The sequence below is a fragment of the Rosa rugosa genome, chromosome 2 (genome assembly GCF_958449725.1).
Source record: "Rosa rugosa chromosome 2, drRosRugo1.1, whole genome shotgun sequence".
Classification (NCBI taxonomy): Eukaryota; Viridiplantae; Streptophyta; class Magnoliopsida; order Rosales; family Rosaceae; genus Rosa; species Rosa rugosa.
Window position 1 is genome coordinate 32,512,828 of NC_084821.1, and position 15,774 is coordinate 32,528,601.

General features: G+C 37.7%; 1 non-coding gene and 1 pseudogene across 1 annotated transcript; both read left to right on the forward strand.

Moving 5' to 3' along the window:
- Positions 1 to 2,883: 2,883 nt before the first annotated feature.
- On the forward strand, positions 2,884 to 2,955 carry TRNAD-GUC (transfer RNA aspartic acid (anticodon GUC)). Its single transcript has one exon. It is a non-coding gene; the product is annotated as a tRNA-Asp (tRNA).
- A 125-nt stretch (positions 2,956 to 3,080) lies between these two features.
- LOC133734425 (anaphase-promoting complex subunit 4-like) lies at positions 3,081 to 9,650 on the forward strand (annotated as a pseudogene).
- The last annotated feature ends 6,124 nt before the right edge of the window (positions 9,651 to 15,774 follow it).

Below are 15,774 nucleotides of genomic sequence, written 5' to 3' on the forward strand. Positions count from 1 at the left end.
AATGGATCATCCCTTTGCATGTGGGACTGACATGATATATATAATAAAAGCTGGGAAGCTTTAAGCCTTTCCGATTACTTCTAGGAATCTAGTTCTATGCAATTAATCCTTAAATTAATATATGATATGTATAACTTCCAGTCTTCCACCCCCATTTTTCCTGCTTTGTATCACTTAGATAAAAACAAATAGTTAAACGTACTCAAAGGTCTAGACAAAAAAAAAAAAAAAAAACATGCTAAAAAATCCCAACTCCTAAGTCCCGTTAATTTAATTTGTCTTGAGCCTCCAAATTCTCTGGCTCTGCGCAGACTTTTTCCATTAAAGATGAAAGGACTGTAGAATTCCCATGGCTAATAATCTACTCCACAATGTTAAACTGAGCAAAAGGTATGAGTATGACTCATTAAAAGTGAACCAAGTTAGCCCAACCTTCAGAAGCGTAAGAACAATTCCCAACTGTGTGTACTTTGTGTGTTTCATTTTCAATTTTAGCTACCACTATATATGATTTGTCACTTGCAATGCCAGAAAAATAGGGTCTATCTTCTCCAGACAACGTTAGGCAACACTAAAACAAATTTAAGGAGATTATCACATTTAGGTAACAGATGCATAACAGTCTAAAACCTCTAACAGCAGACTTTAAGATTATAACTATTAATAACAGCAGACTTTAAGATCATAGTTACATTAGGATTGAAGAACAGCAGACTTGATGAAAATCTCTAAAATAGAAAACGCAAATATAAAGGACACCATACACATATGAAATTAGTAACAACAGCACTACCTTTTTGAGTCACGATGATGAACGTGAGGTAATAGACGTCGTCAGCCACTATCTAATAATATCTATCCTTTCTCCCTTGTGTTATCTTCCTTTTCTCTCTTCTATCTCCCTTCTTTTCCTTCCCTGATAGGAAACTGATACGAGGTACAAATCTTCTATGACAATGTTATCGAGTAAATTACTGCAATAAATTAGAGCAAACCCAGAACACTCCTTTTTCTCCAAACGGTCATAAAATTTTAAAACCAAAACGCAAAAAAAGCAAAAACCTTTACCCGGTAACAAGATCAATAACAAAAGCCCAGCTAGGAATTTCTACTGGGGAAACTAAATAGCTGATCTTGGTTTCGACGGCACTAATGCAAAGCCGTGAATCCAGAAGTTTTTACAGCAAATTAGAGAAGAACACCATGCACCTCAAAATAAATCCTGCCAATTAATTGTCTTAGATTGACAAAATCAGGCACACCCATCAATCAATTTGGCCTTAATTCAATAATTGAATATCGCCAGTGAGGAATATGTTCTTCTTTCAACCTGATTGGTCATGTTGTTGTTCAATCAACCCACTGCCACAACTTAAAAGAGAGAGAGACATTTCAGTTGTGTTGTAGACGATTAGATCTGATATTGCCATGTGTCTTAATCTCCTTCAAAACTTAGATAGCTTAGGTAAAAACAGTGCACGAGAGGGGATCCTCTCCCGACTGGGAAACCAAAGAAGTGGACAGCAGCTGTTGCCCAAAAAACAAGCTAAATGGGCCGTGGTTTGGGTAGGATCCAATGCCACTGACCCAAAAAGACAATTTCTTTTTTTTTTCTTTTTTTCTGAACAATTATAGACAATTTTTTCGATTTATAAGGCTTTTATACACTGTTTGAAAAGGAAAATGATATTTGTAATACATGTGCAAATTTTCAAGAATGGAGAGCTAGTTTATCTTGAAATTTAAAAGAAAATGAAAATGTGTGATTTGCAATGAGTAATAGTGTTAAATGTGTGTGAAATTCTTGATCAATCGTCTTTAGATTTAATCTAGTTATATTTTTGTGTTCAAATATTGTATAAAAAAATGAAGTTATTAGTTCATGCGTCTATACACTTTTGTTTGTGGTTGTTCTCTACTATTAGTTTACATTCCATAGTTGGTAACTAAAACGCCACTCTAATTAGTTATAGAAATCTAAGAAATATTTCTAACACAAACAGTAGTTTAAAAAAAGTTATGATCGTAGTTTATTTGCGTGTGACACGCGTGCGGTTTGATTTTTATAAAAATGTGGTTTGCAATTAATTACAATAATATGTCTTACTCATAAGTTTGACTTTCATTTTATTTCATGTTGTTTCCCTCAAAGTTAAAACGGTGTAATCATATAAAACATAATAAATATCACTTCTTATTATTTGTGATTGTGTGCAAATGTTACCATATTGATGTTGATGTGTTGAATTAACACGTTTTCACATATATATACGATTTAACATATTATTGTATGAACTGACAGCACCTTATGTGATTTTTTTTTTAAATTTTAGTTCATACGAGTCTTTATCGTTTGAAATGACCAACTGCAACTATTATTCAACTATCCTCTATTGTTATACAATATTCATCAGTTTATGAGTCAATTTGTAGTACGCACAATTATGTGGAGGCCTACAAAAGTGTTATGAATCCATCACTCTGCTACTCATACACTTAACCAAATTACATCAAAACTATAACAAACGAACAACAATATAACACCAAATTCAAAATGTGTTAACATAACATTCTACAAGTAGATTATCTTCCACCACAACACCGAAACAAATTCATTACTTTCGATTCGATTCGATTCAAGAGGCACAACAGAGTCCATATATTCGATGAAAATGTATAATGCTTTCTTTGTGTATATAAACGTCTCTTGACACATCCTAAACTAGCAAAGCAAACTAATGCTCAATGACAACAAATCAAACCAATCGAACCATCACAAATATTTTCACAATTGATCCCATTGTCAAATAAACATGGATAAATTGGGATCAATACACACATACACAGGTTATATATCATGCTTCATACAAGTTCACCAATGAAGTCGTTGTAGTATAGTGGTAAGTATTCCCGCCTGTCACGCGGGTGACCCGGGTTCGATCCCCGGCAACGGCGAAAATTGTTTTTCCTTTTTTCAAATTTATTTTTCATTTAATTTTTTATTTTTATTAATAAAAAAAAATTAAATTAAAACGCAAATAAAACTCCCCCGCCCTCATTTTCAATCTCCATTGCTTTTCCCTCTCCATTTCAGTGCTAACCCCTTCTTCTTCTTCCTACTAAACGGCACCGTTTTGGTCACCTTCACTCCAGTCCTGCTAGTGTTTAGGGTTTTACAAAGCCCTCCTACACTGTTTTTTTTACGAGATTTGGTCATGGAAACCGACGAAGAAGAACAACGCGTCACTCCATTCCAGCTCCAGTTCGACAAGCCAGTCGCTTCGCAGGTACGCTTCTACACTCACAGCCTCCAAATCCCCAATTGTTTTGATCGGAATAGTAATTTTCTGTTTCAAATTGCCAGATTAAGATCGCGGAGTGGAATCCCGAGAAGGATTTACTCGCCATGGTAACTGAAGACTCCTAGATATTACTGCACCGCTTCAATTGGCAGAGGCTCTGGACGATCTCCCCAGGTATCTCTCTGATTTGTGTTCTTCTGGCCTTGTATGGTTTGATTGTGAATTTGTGAGCTTAGTTTTTTTTTTTTTTTTTTTGGTTCACATTTTGTGTAGGGAAGAGCATAACGTCTTTGTGTTGGAGACCTGATGGTAAAGCAATCGCCCGTCGGGCTCGAAGATGGAGCAGTTTCATTGCATGATGTTGAAGTGAGTAGCGTTAATTTTCGAGTGAAACATTGTGATATGAATTACATGAATTCGCCGATTATAGTGTGTAGGATTTGCATCATGTATGCTACAAGCTTCTAGAGAGTACATATGATATAGTGTATGAGCAGCTAGATAATATTTTTTTTTTCCTCTTGGGTTATGCTTTTCTAATCTGTTTAGTTTTCGGTGATTTTGAATGCAAGGCAGAATGGAAAGTTGTTGAGGAGCTTGAAATCACATACTGTGGCTGTTGTTTCTCTTAATTGGGAGGAGGATGGACAGATGACTAGAGTATGTACCAAATTGATTCTGATGGATAAAATCATGAAATCACTTTACTTTATTATGATCTCATTTTGATCTATTTCTTAAAAATTGATGTCAGGATGAGTATGGCAGCCACTCGGTATATGAAGACCGTACTTCTCGTTTCTTTCCACCACCTCCAAGAGTTCCGCGAATGCCTGGACTGGTATCTGGAGAGACCGGTTTCATGGATGATAGTGAAGATTCATTCCGAGAGCTGTCAAATTCTTCACAGCAACGTTTTAATATCCTCTGCAGTGGAGATAAAGACGGATTCATTTGCTTTAGTATATTTGGGATCTTTCCGATAGGGAAAATTGTAAGTAGTAACTTCTGCATCATTCTGAGAAAGTTATAGGTTTTTGTGTTTAATTTTGTGAAGCTACCTATTCCAGTTTATGTCTGATGTGTCACTTAACTACCTGTGTCATCTTTTCCCTGTGCCAGAACATACACAACTTTGGTGCTGCTAGTCCACTTAAGGATACTGAACCTGAGTGTAGACTTCTGCATGCTTCTGTTTACAAGGTACATTCACTATGTTCATAACGGTCTTGGAAGGTCCTGCTATTGGAATTTCTTTTTTTCCTAAAGCTAGCATAATTTTGCTCTTTTCTTTGTTCTTTCTTCTTCTTTAAAGCCATTTACAGGCTAACAGCAAACTAATTTACGAGGCCAAGCTGATGTTATCACATGTTGTTGTCATTAGGTTGCTTTGTCAAAAGATCTTTGTCATTTGATAGTCGTGTGTTCAGGAGAATTAATTGAAGATAGGGAAGAATCAGAAAACAGGCAGATGACTGAACCTGGTATGCATGGCTTACATTGCATAGTGCTTGATACATTTATATTTTGGAAGAGGTAACTTTTCTGTAGAAACAAGGATATTACAGGCTGTTCAAAACATATTATAAGTTGTGCTGTGATATGATTATATTATATTTAATTCTTTTATTATTTTGTTTCTCTTATTCTTGTTCAGTGCATGCCAATTGCTGCTTATTCTAAGTTTTAGGATCTGAGATTGATTTAAATGTAATTCAAGTGTCAAGCTATGTATTGTAGACTGTTTAAAGTTTCGCCTATTGATTTTCCACTTGAGATCAAAAATCTGGCTTTCCATTTTATTTATCATTGTAGAAAAAGTGAGCTTCATCAAGTGGCGCAACAAGCTTCTAACATTGAGGAATTGGCAGAGGTTATTCGGTCATCAATTTCAGTTATGCACAAGGAGTGGTGTGATGCTATGCGCACTTTTCATGACAAGTTTGATTCTCTGTCTAATCTGATCATAGACCATGATAACTTCTGAATATCACCTAGTCGCTCTTTCTTGATATTGTTCTTGGTCATTTAGTTCGTCCATTCATACTGTCCCTACCATTTCTTTATAGGACTTCCAGTCCTCTCCCCAAGAGGAGTTTTTGAGTCTTTTAGGCGGTGCAAGGACTAGTCCAGCAGTTCATCAGTTTCTAGTTAACTCTCTCGGTGAAGTGGTATGCTTAGTCTCATGTAACATCTTTTTTGAGATCTTTATTTTATGCATTCCTCTTAACAAAGTGTATGTGATCATATAATTTATTCAAAAATTGTATTTCTACTTAGGGTGTGAAGCGCGTGTCAAAAGCTGTTTGTGGTGCTGGGAAAGAACTGCAGCTTATAATCCTAAATCATCTCCAGGTGCTTTATTATTAGTTCTTGCTGTTGCTGCAAATTTTCATGGTTGATCTTTGCCATACTCCTTGGTGGGGTCAGCTAATATAATCAGTTATAGCATAAAATAGTTCCATTGTCACATTCTATATCTAAGAAAAATGCTCTCATATATTCATGTGGAATTGGCAGAGGAAGCATAGATTACCAGTTTAGGGTTCACATTTTCATTGTAAACATCATGAGTCCCCAATCTCATATATGTTTCTGTTTATCCCTTGAGCTTTGTTTAATGGTACAAGTCGAGTTATTGCTTGATATAATTGATCCTATTGCTCAATACTCCTCCTATCAGAGGGCCTGAGTTGTAACTAAAGCTAACTACCTACCCTTTCCAGCCTGCTGCAGAAATTATTGCATTCAGGATGGGAGAACTAGGGGGCCTTTCACGATGGAGAGCACGCTATCAGGGCATCGGTTTGGATGAGTCGCTGATCAATAATGCAACACAAAAAGCTGGAATGATACTTGTACAAGTTGAATGGTTTATCAGGGTGCTTTCATCTGTGGTGCAGCAGGTTTGCTTTGATCTTGAATCATTGTTGCTGTTGTATCTTACTATTGAACAGATTTCCCGTCTATTCTTCCTTTCACTACCCCAAACTATATCTTACTAACGAGGCTGTAGTTAGAAAGGTTAAGTAGTTATATATTTTAACTTAGATGCACTATTAATTTAGAGAAAGTGAGAAACTGTTGTTACCTGGCGAAGTATTATAATTCAGGAATTGGTTACCGTACAAAATGAAATAGAACAATTTCTTTCATGATTTCTGCAAATTTCCCATTAATTTCTGATGTTGTCTTTTCGTTCAGTTTTCGAACTTCTTCAATTGGCTCTTGAAGTGTATAAAGTTACTCAATTCAAAACCCAGTGATCATCATCTCTGTACAATAGGTCTGTGCCTGGTATTCATGTGTTTAATCTGGTTATCAGCATCTATTCGCTTACTTACACATATGAGTTTGGCAGTGAACTTGTTGTTATATTCTTGAAGTTTCTATATGACCAAGATCCTGTTAAGCAGTTGCTGGAGGCGTCGGAAGCTGATGAGAGTATAGAAGTTAGATTGTAAGTGATTTATCTATCACTCAGAGGCCATCTGTTTTGGAGTACAACCATTTTCTTAATTAGAATCATCTATCATGTATTATATTTAGCATGTTGATAATTATTGCTTATCCAACATTAGTCTTTAACACTCTTGGAAAGTCGGTCTGTTTTGTTGTTCACAAATCTATTTGTCTGCATTTATGTACATTTGAATGATTTGAGGATAATGGACATTCAGTGTCCATTCATGTCTGTAATTATACAAGTATTTGGAATATGGATTCTCATTTTATTTCTCAAGACTGAAATTTGCTTCCGTTATTTCAGGGAAACAGTGCAGAGAGTTAGAGAATTAGTTCAGTTTGGGGGATTTTCAGATTGTGAGCACCTGCAGAGGACGTTAGCCAAGGAGTTTCAACAGATGGAGTCTAGGTATGCAGAGGTTTAGCTTTGGTGACTATTATCTCCCTCTCTATGAATGTTGGATTGTGTTAGTTATGTAGTCAATATATTGAACATCACAACTTACTGAGGTTGGCAAATGGAGGAAGCTTTTCTGACATAAACTGACATGCTTTGGTTCCTGAAAGTGTCAATGTTGACGATTTGAATCTACCATGGGTTCTCTGACCAAAGAGTTAATGCTTTAATGTGTTTAAATTGTCATTCTAGTTTTTACTTTTTACAACTGCAGTAAATTTCACTTCATTACTTCAATCACTATCAAACCACAACATACACACAGCATATATAGAATACTCTCTGAAAGTAATACTTTGTATTTCAACTTATAAACCCCCCTTGGTGTTTTAGTTTTAAGGAGGCTTTCCAGATGCCCTTTACTACAATTTCAAGAAAGATAGTCTGCGAAGATTCATTGCCGCTTTGCCCACTTCCACCTTTGTCAGCATCTTTGTCTACCAGTATTTCTATGTCAGTATCATATTATGAGGTACTAATTATTTTAGTAATTAATGACCTTAAATTGCATGGCCATTCAGTATTATTCAATAAAATCCAATACTTGAATTGCTTATATCAGTAACATTGTTGCTTTTCCTTCCTGTATAGGATGCCTCCCATTCCGTCCCTCATCAGACTCGTCAACATATGTTTCTTGACTACATATCTTTCCATATACCAGATGAGTCCTTCTCCGGTATGGAAAATTATGCATGACTCAAGCATTGTAAAGAGGGGTTATACTTCAGTAGAAGCTGTGCTGTTGTGCATCCCTGTTGGTTATTACTGTGTGGATCTTTCTTTATATAAGGTAGAGAAACTGTACTTACAAACAGCAGTGATTCTTTTTTTATTGTATTTGTTTTTGGATTTCCTTTAAGCTACTTTATTCTTGCAGGAAAGTCAGATCATTTTATTATTAAATGAAACAACTACCACTTCTGAAAGCTCTGGTGATGCCTGTATGCTGATTGTGCAAGCAAATGACCTTCCATTTGTATCTATCACAAGATCCACTTGTCTAAACTATTGGAACTTGTATCAACTGAAGGTAATTCTTATCCTTGTTCACTCATCCATTCATATGGATTAGATTACTTGAAAAAGAGATCCCATAACTCTATCTTTCTCCATCTCAGTGTCAATTGCATTCTGTACTCGATTTTAGTATTAGTCAAGCTGTTATCCTTAACTTCTCTATCCTTATGTTGAAACCACTCTGTTTTTCTCTTTTGGTCGTCGATTGACCACTCTTTCTACAAAAGCATGCAGTCAAAGTTGGGGCATATGGTTTATTCTTTGAGAACTCAAACTCATCCCCTCTTGAAATAGTTTCCCTTTTCATTTGGATGGGTGCTTGTATGCTGTTCGTACAGCAGTTCTATCGTTAGTTTTAGTGTCATGTCAAGCATTTATCTTTTTCTTTTCTTCCCTCCATTTTTTCAATTATTGTTTTGTCCTAAGTTGCGAGAGATAAAAGACCCCCCATCACATTCTTTCCTTGTTTACTCTAATGCTACTATTCTCTATTTGTACATTTAGGACTCTGTTGTTCACTTCCAAATGGAGAACGAGAAGGTTCGCAGTATACCCCATTCTGTTTTGCTCCTCTAGCAGTTAGCTGTAAGTCGTTCTAATTGTTTCTCAGTCAATCATGGTTTTGAATCCAAACAATGGATGAATTCTATCGTGTGGGTTTGAAGCTAGAAATGTGATTTGAATTTCACATAAATTGTTTCATGAGACTCCAGAAATCATTAGTTTTATTTAGTATTTAGGAATGCTAGAGAAAAAAGGTATTATCTCAAATGCACTTTAAATCACTGACTCATTTTTATTTATTATTGTCATGATAAAAATGATCAAAAATCTGTCTATGTTGCGTTTTAGCATTTAATGCAAAATGTTTAAATCATAAACCAAACATTTGAATTTCAGCATATCAAAATACAACCTAAATCTTTGCTAGAAGTGATGAAGATGAATACAGCAATCGTGGTTTGTATTGACCAATATTTCCTCTCCAACTTTTCATGTTGCCGCATTGTGGTTTGTATTGGCCATAAGAACTACAATTTGCAGCTTTTCTTATATTTTATATTGAATTTTTGGTGACAGCATCAAGAGATGTGGCTTGTGTTTTTGCTGCAAGAAAGCGTGTGTTTTTGCTGCAAGAAAGCGTGCCTAGGTCTACATTCTGGAGGAAGATGAAGATGAAGTTTCTGATTCAGAGTGACCCTCACTCTTTTTATGTATCAGATTGGTTTTCATGGGTTTTCAATCATCCAGGGGTATACATTTTGTATATATGGAGGTTCAAGATAGGACAAGTTCACAAAATGAGGCATGAGTTCATACTTTTTCTTTCTCTTTTGGTTCTTAGGAGAAAACTCGTAACATTGTTTGCCAGTCGAAATGAAATCGAGAATTTATTCCACTGAAAAGCAGTGACCAACTTGTTACACTAATGGCATACGTTGATCTAAAACATATTAGACAATAGTCTGAATGCCATCCTAGCTATCGACTACTTAATTCAGTAATCCTATCACCTGAATCCCTGATGACAGAAATGAACTCTACTGTGTACAAAAACAAATTCATTTCTCACATTACTAGATATTGGCCAAATTACCTTTATTAGATTACAATACAAATAAAATTAATACTACAGATTCTTCAGTGAAGGACTGGCCTAGACCTTTATCTGCTTAGTCAAAGTGTTGATTGGTGCTTAACTGTGGTTGAACCTATGATAACCGATGAGAGTACAGACAAGGAAAAAAAAGTCCACAAAGATTGGGCCAGGGCAAATAGGATTTGTAGGTTGTCTATTACGAAAACTCTGTCTGATATAGTGAGGAAATCCATTGATCCTGAGAAAGCCTTAGCTTCTGAGTACCTTCAAAGTATAGCTGAGAAGTTCACAACCAATGACAAGATAGAGGCTAGTATGCTGCTGGACAAACTGACGACCATGAAGCTTAGCATGAGTCAGAACATGAGAGAGCACTTTATGGAGATGATGAACATTTCAGCTCAACTAGCCAACCTTCACGTGAGACTAGATGAGGGGTTTTTTATTCAGCTTGTCATATCCTTGCCTAACCAACACTTTGAGAGTCTGAAAACCACCAACACTCAGAAGTATAAGTGGAACCTAAATCAACTAATTGCCGTTTGTGTGCAAGAACATGAGAGGCTTAAGGAAAACAGATGACTGTGAATTTGGTCACTAAACCTCAGTGGAAAAAGGGCAAGTCTGAAAATCAATCTAAGGCAAACCATCACCTGCATAAGAAACCAGAAAACCTGAAAAAGAAGAAAGAGGGCTTTAAATGTTTTTTTCTACAAGAAAGAGGGTCACATGAAGAGAGACTGTAAGGCCTACAAGAAATGGAAGGCCAAGAGAGGAGGTAACAAATTAACTTTTTCAATTGAAGTTAATTTAGTTAACACTAGTTCTAGTTCTTGGTGTTTTGATACAGCCTCACCAATCCATATTGCAAATTCTTTGCAGGGGTTCCAAAGCCAAAGGTAGCCAGGGCCAAATGAAGTGAGTATCCATGTTGGCAATGAGATGAGGGTAGCTGTCAAGGCAATAGGGACAGTAAAGTTGGAGCTTAGGCTTGGAGTCTTTTATCTTTTAGAAGATGTTTTTTATATTCCTTCGATGAGAAGGAATCTCATTTCAGTTAGTGTTTTGGTTAAGAAACAATTCAGCTTTTTTCTTGATTTATCTGAAATAATGATCACCCTTGGATCCCAACTTGTTGGAATTGCTCATTTTATTAATGATTATTGGTTGAATTCTGCTTCTTCTACTGCTTCATCTTCGGCCTCTAAAGAAGTATTTTTGCTTGAGAATGAGATTGATGTGAATCATACTTGTATTGATTCTACTACTGCGATTGATTCTAAGAGGAAATTTTCTGAAGGTTCTGCATATCTCTGGCACAGTAGATTAGGACATGTTTCTAGACAAAGACTGCATATTCTTATTTAAACAGGAAATTCTTCCTAAACTTGATTTCTCGGACTTGACTAACTGCATTGAATGTGTAAAAGGCAAGTAGGCTAAACAAAAAAAAAAAACAGCAACTAGAAGCACTGCTGTCTTGCAATTGATTCACACAAATATATGTGGACCTTTTGCGACTCAAACCTTGTGTGGTAACAAGTATTTTATCACATTTATCTATGACTTCTCCAGATTCTCCTATGTTTATCTAATTTCAGAAAAATCACAAGTTTTAGAAAAATTTAAGATTTTTAAAGCTGAAGTAGAAAATAGGCCTGGGCTCGGGTCGGGTCGGGCCTGTATCTGTAACTGTTTTGAAGCATTTTTGGTTCCTGCAATTTCAAGCATTATAGTTTCAAGCTCTTCAAAGCTCATTAGAACACAAGTTAAAGTGTGAAACAATGATTACAGATCCATTTAAATACAACAATTAAATGAACTGAATCAAGTCTGATGAACAATTGAACAGAAATGCGTAAAAATAAATTAGTTGCACTGCAGCACAATGCAGTAATGCACTATCAACTGTCAAGAACACCAAATAGCTTATTGCCTTATTCAATTCCAAACCACAAGTCCAGAACACCAAATCTGCAAATTATCATTGTCTACAACATTGCATAACACCAAATGACCAAAGTTGAACAATGAAAGAATTGTTGTAGAGAATTGGAAAAATTGTATTGTATTCATCTCACCATGAGGTTTATATAGGGTTACATCATGTATACAAAAGGCAATACATAATAGCTATACTAATCACTCGCACATTACGAGTCTGTCAATCGCATACATTACGAGTATGTCAATCGCATACATTAAGCAATACCTATTGCATGAATAGTCATTATCATTTACAACACTCCCCCTTGGATATTCCATGTCAATAGTGTTGCCTCTGCTATGCGCTTCTAAGTTGCCTCGTCAAAAACCTTGCCAAGTAATAAAAACCCTGTGGGAAAAAACAACATTGGTCGAAGGAGAAAAAGAGCACAACGCGCGTGAATGTGGAGTAGTCGACATCCTTCAACACTCCCCCTTGTGCCGCTCAAACTCGGTGATGACGCTTTGATCGTTGCCTCACTAAAAACCTTGCCAGGTAACAAAAACCCTGTGGGACAAAAATAACCCTGGTCGAAGAGCAAAAAGAGCACAGCACATCCTTCACTATTCGAGATCGAACATGTAGACATCATACCTCCCCCTGATGTCAAGGTCTCCCCCTGAGTTCTACAATTATGGGAGTTCGGATAACTTTCTTAATCCGATGCTCTTCACATGTTTCTCGAAGGTGGATTTAGGTAACGACTTGGTAAATAAGTCCGCTACATTATCCTCTGAACGGATTTGATTCACTTCAATATTTAGAAGTGTTTGTTGTTGCTGATTGTAAAAAAAACTTAGGCGATATATGCTTGGTGTTGTCGCCCTTGATGAAACCTAACTTCATTTGCTCAATACAAGCTGCATTATCTTCATAAATGCATGTAGGTTCGTCTGTGGTAGACTTCAAACCACAAGTTCCTCGAATGTGTCTAACTACAGACCTTAGCCATATGCATTCTCGCACGGCTTCATGTAGAGCGATAATCTCTGCATGATTTGAGGAAGTAGCAACAAGGGTCTGCTTTGTAGACCTCCAAGATATCGCAGTGCTTCCCATGGTAAAGACATAACCCATTTGGGAGCGACCTTTGTGAGGCTCAGAGAGATACCCTGCATCAGCAAAACCCATCAAGACATCGTTGTCATTTTGATGGAGGGGAGGAGGAGCACGGAAGGTGGCGTTTTGCGTTGTGGAGTCCGATCCCACACTTCCGTTATTTCTTTTCTCTCTGTAGGGATAGAACAAGCTCATATCAATCGTACCTCTCAAGTATCGAAAGATTGTCTTTATGCCAATCCAATGGCGGCGTGTTGGCGCAGAACTGTGTCGAGCTAACAAGTTCACTACGAATGAGATATCCGGTCTTGTGCATTGAGCTAAGTAATAATGCGCCTATTGCACTTAGATAGGGCACTTCAGCCTCTAATAAGTCTTCGTCCTCATCCCTTGGACGAAACGGATCTTTTTCAAGCTCAAGCCTACGACCGATCATGAGAGTACTCACAGGCTTTGCTTTATCTTCATTAAAGCGCCTTAATAATTTTTGAGTATATGCTGACTGATGGATCATAATCCCATCACTACGGTGCTCGAGTTCTAGTCCGAGGCAAAACCGTGTTTTCCCAAGATCTTTCATCTCAAATTCAGATTTCAAGTACTTAGCAGTTTCCTTTAACTCATCTAGAGTTCCAATTAGGTTCATGTCATCGACATAAACTGCTACAATTGCTAATCTGGAATTTGTCATTTTTATAAACACGCATGGGCATATTTCATTGTTCTCATATCCCTTCCCAATCAAGTAGTCACTTAGACGGTTATACCACATCCGTCCGGATTGTTTCAATCCATACAGTGAGCGTCTCAATCTTATTGAAAACGCGCTCCGTGGTTTAGAGCCACTTGACTTGGGTAATTGAAGTCCATCTGGAACCTTCATATATATCTCTGAATCTAGATCCCCATAGAGATATGCTGTAACCACATCCATAAGCTGCATGTCAAGTTTTTCGGAAACTACCAAACTGACAAGGTAGCGGAACGTTATAACGTCCATTACGGGAGAATATGTCTCCTCGTAGTCGATTCCAGGGCGTTGTGAGAAACCTTGCGCCACAAGGCGGGCTTTGTATCTAACAACCTCATTTTTCTCGTTACGCTTTCTAACAAAGACCCATTTATGGCCAACAGGCTTTATACTTGGGGGTGTCAGCGTTATAGGCCCAAATACCTGTCTCTTTGTTAGTGAATCCAATTCAACCTGGATAGTATCTTTCCATTTAGGCCAGTCTGCTCTTCGTTGATATTCTTCAACGGAGCAAGGTTCGATATCATCGTGTTCTATAATTCCTTGAGCAATAGAATATGCAAACACATCATCAAGGATAATAGAATCTCAATTCAACGTCTCATGTACACTAGTGTAATTCATGAAGATCTCCCTATTCCCTAGAATTGGTTCTAACATTGGGGCGTCCCCCAATGATGTCTCTTGGACATAACCATAATCCGGAATATCTTCATGAGACGGGTTATTTATGTCGATGATTAATGGATCTTTCTGTGCCAAACTCGCTTTCTTTCTCGGGCGAGAATCCATCGACCCTTTCGGCCTCCCACGTTTCCTTACTGGGTGCCCGGCCTGAGCCACATTGCCATCACTATTAGTGGTGGCGGCGCCATGCCCAATACCCCTAGGGGTGGCGCCATGTCCATGATTTTTAGGGACATCAATCCTTGCAGGCACGTTTCCAGCAGGTATATGTGATCTTGTCACTTTAGCGATATCAGAAAACGCATCAGGCATAGAGTTTGTAACGTTCTGAAGATCGAGAATTCTCCGCACTTCAATTTCGGACTGTGCGGTTTGGGGATCAAGATGAGACAAAGTGGGGACAGACCAAGACAATTCCTGTCGTTCCTGTTGAACATTATTGTTCCTATCTCCCCCTAACGACGGGAAGACTATCTCATCAAAGTGACAATCCGAAAATCTAGCGGTAAATAGATCGCCTGTCAAGGGTTCTAAGTAGCGGATAATGGTTGGAGAGTCATATCCAACATAAATTCCTAATCGTCTTTGAGGACCCATTTTGGTGCGCTGTGGCGGCGCAATTGGCACATAAACTGTACACCCAAATATGCGTAAGTGTGAGACATCAGGCTCATATCCAGTAACCATCTGGGACGCAGAAAAGGGTTGAGTGACAGTAGGCCTCAGACAAATGAGCACAGCTGCATGCAATATTGCATAGCCCCAAGCAGAAACAGGGAGATTGGTGCGCATAACCAATGCTCTAGCGACCATTTGAAGTCTTTTAATGGCAGCTTCTGCGAGACCATTTTGGGTGTGAACATGAGGAACAGGGTGTTCAACCTCAATCCCAATGGACATGCAATAGTCATCAAACGTTTTTGATGTAAACTCTCCAGCATTGTCAAGACGAATTGACTTAATGGAATGATCAGGGTGGTGAGCCCGTAATTTAATGATTTGTGCTAGGAGTTTAGCAAATGCAGCATTTCTTGTGGACAATAGCATGACATGTGACCATCGTGTCGATGCATCAACCAACACCATAAAATATCTAAATGGTCCGCAAGTTGGTTGAATAGGTCCACAAATATCACCTTGGATTCTTTGTAAAAATGGAATATTTTCCTTAGTGTCCTTTGCATAGGATGGTCTCGATCCTAATTTTGCTAAAGAGCAGGCTTTGCAAAACGAAAGATGGGCTTTAGAAGCAACCAGGGAAGTATCCGGTTGAGCCACGAAGTCACAATTGACTTTAGAAGTAGAAAAAGGAACCAAGAAGGTATTGGTGGCGTCAATACCACTTTTGGGCCGCAGGGGGTAGGCGGCGCCAGCCCTACCTTGGATCAAATTTTGGTTCTGACTTCTGTTCGTTTTGAAAAATGGATGTCCGTGTGAAGTCTTTAA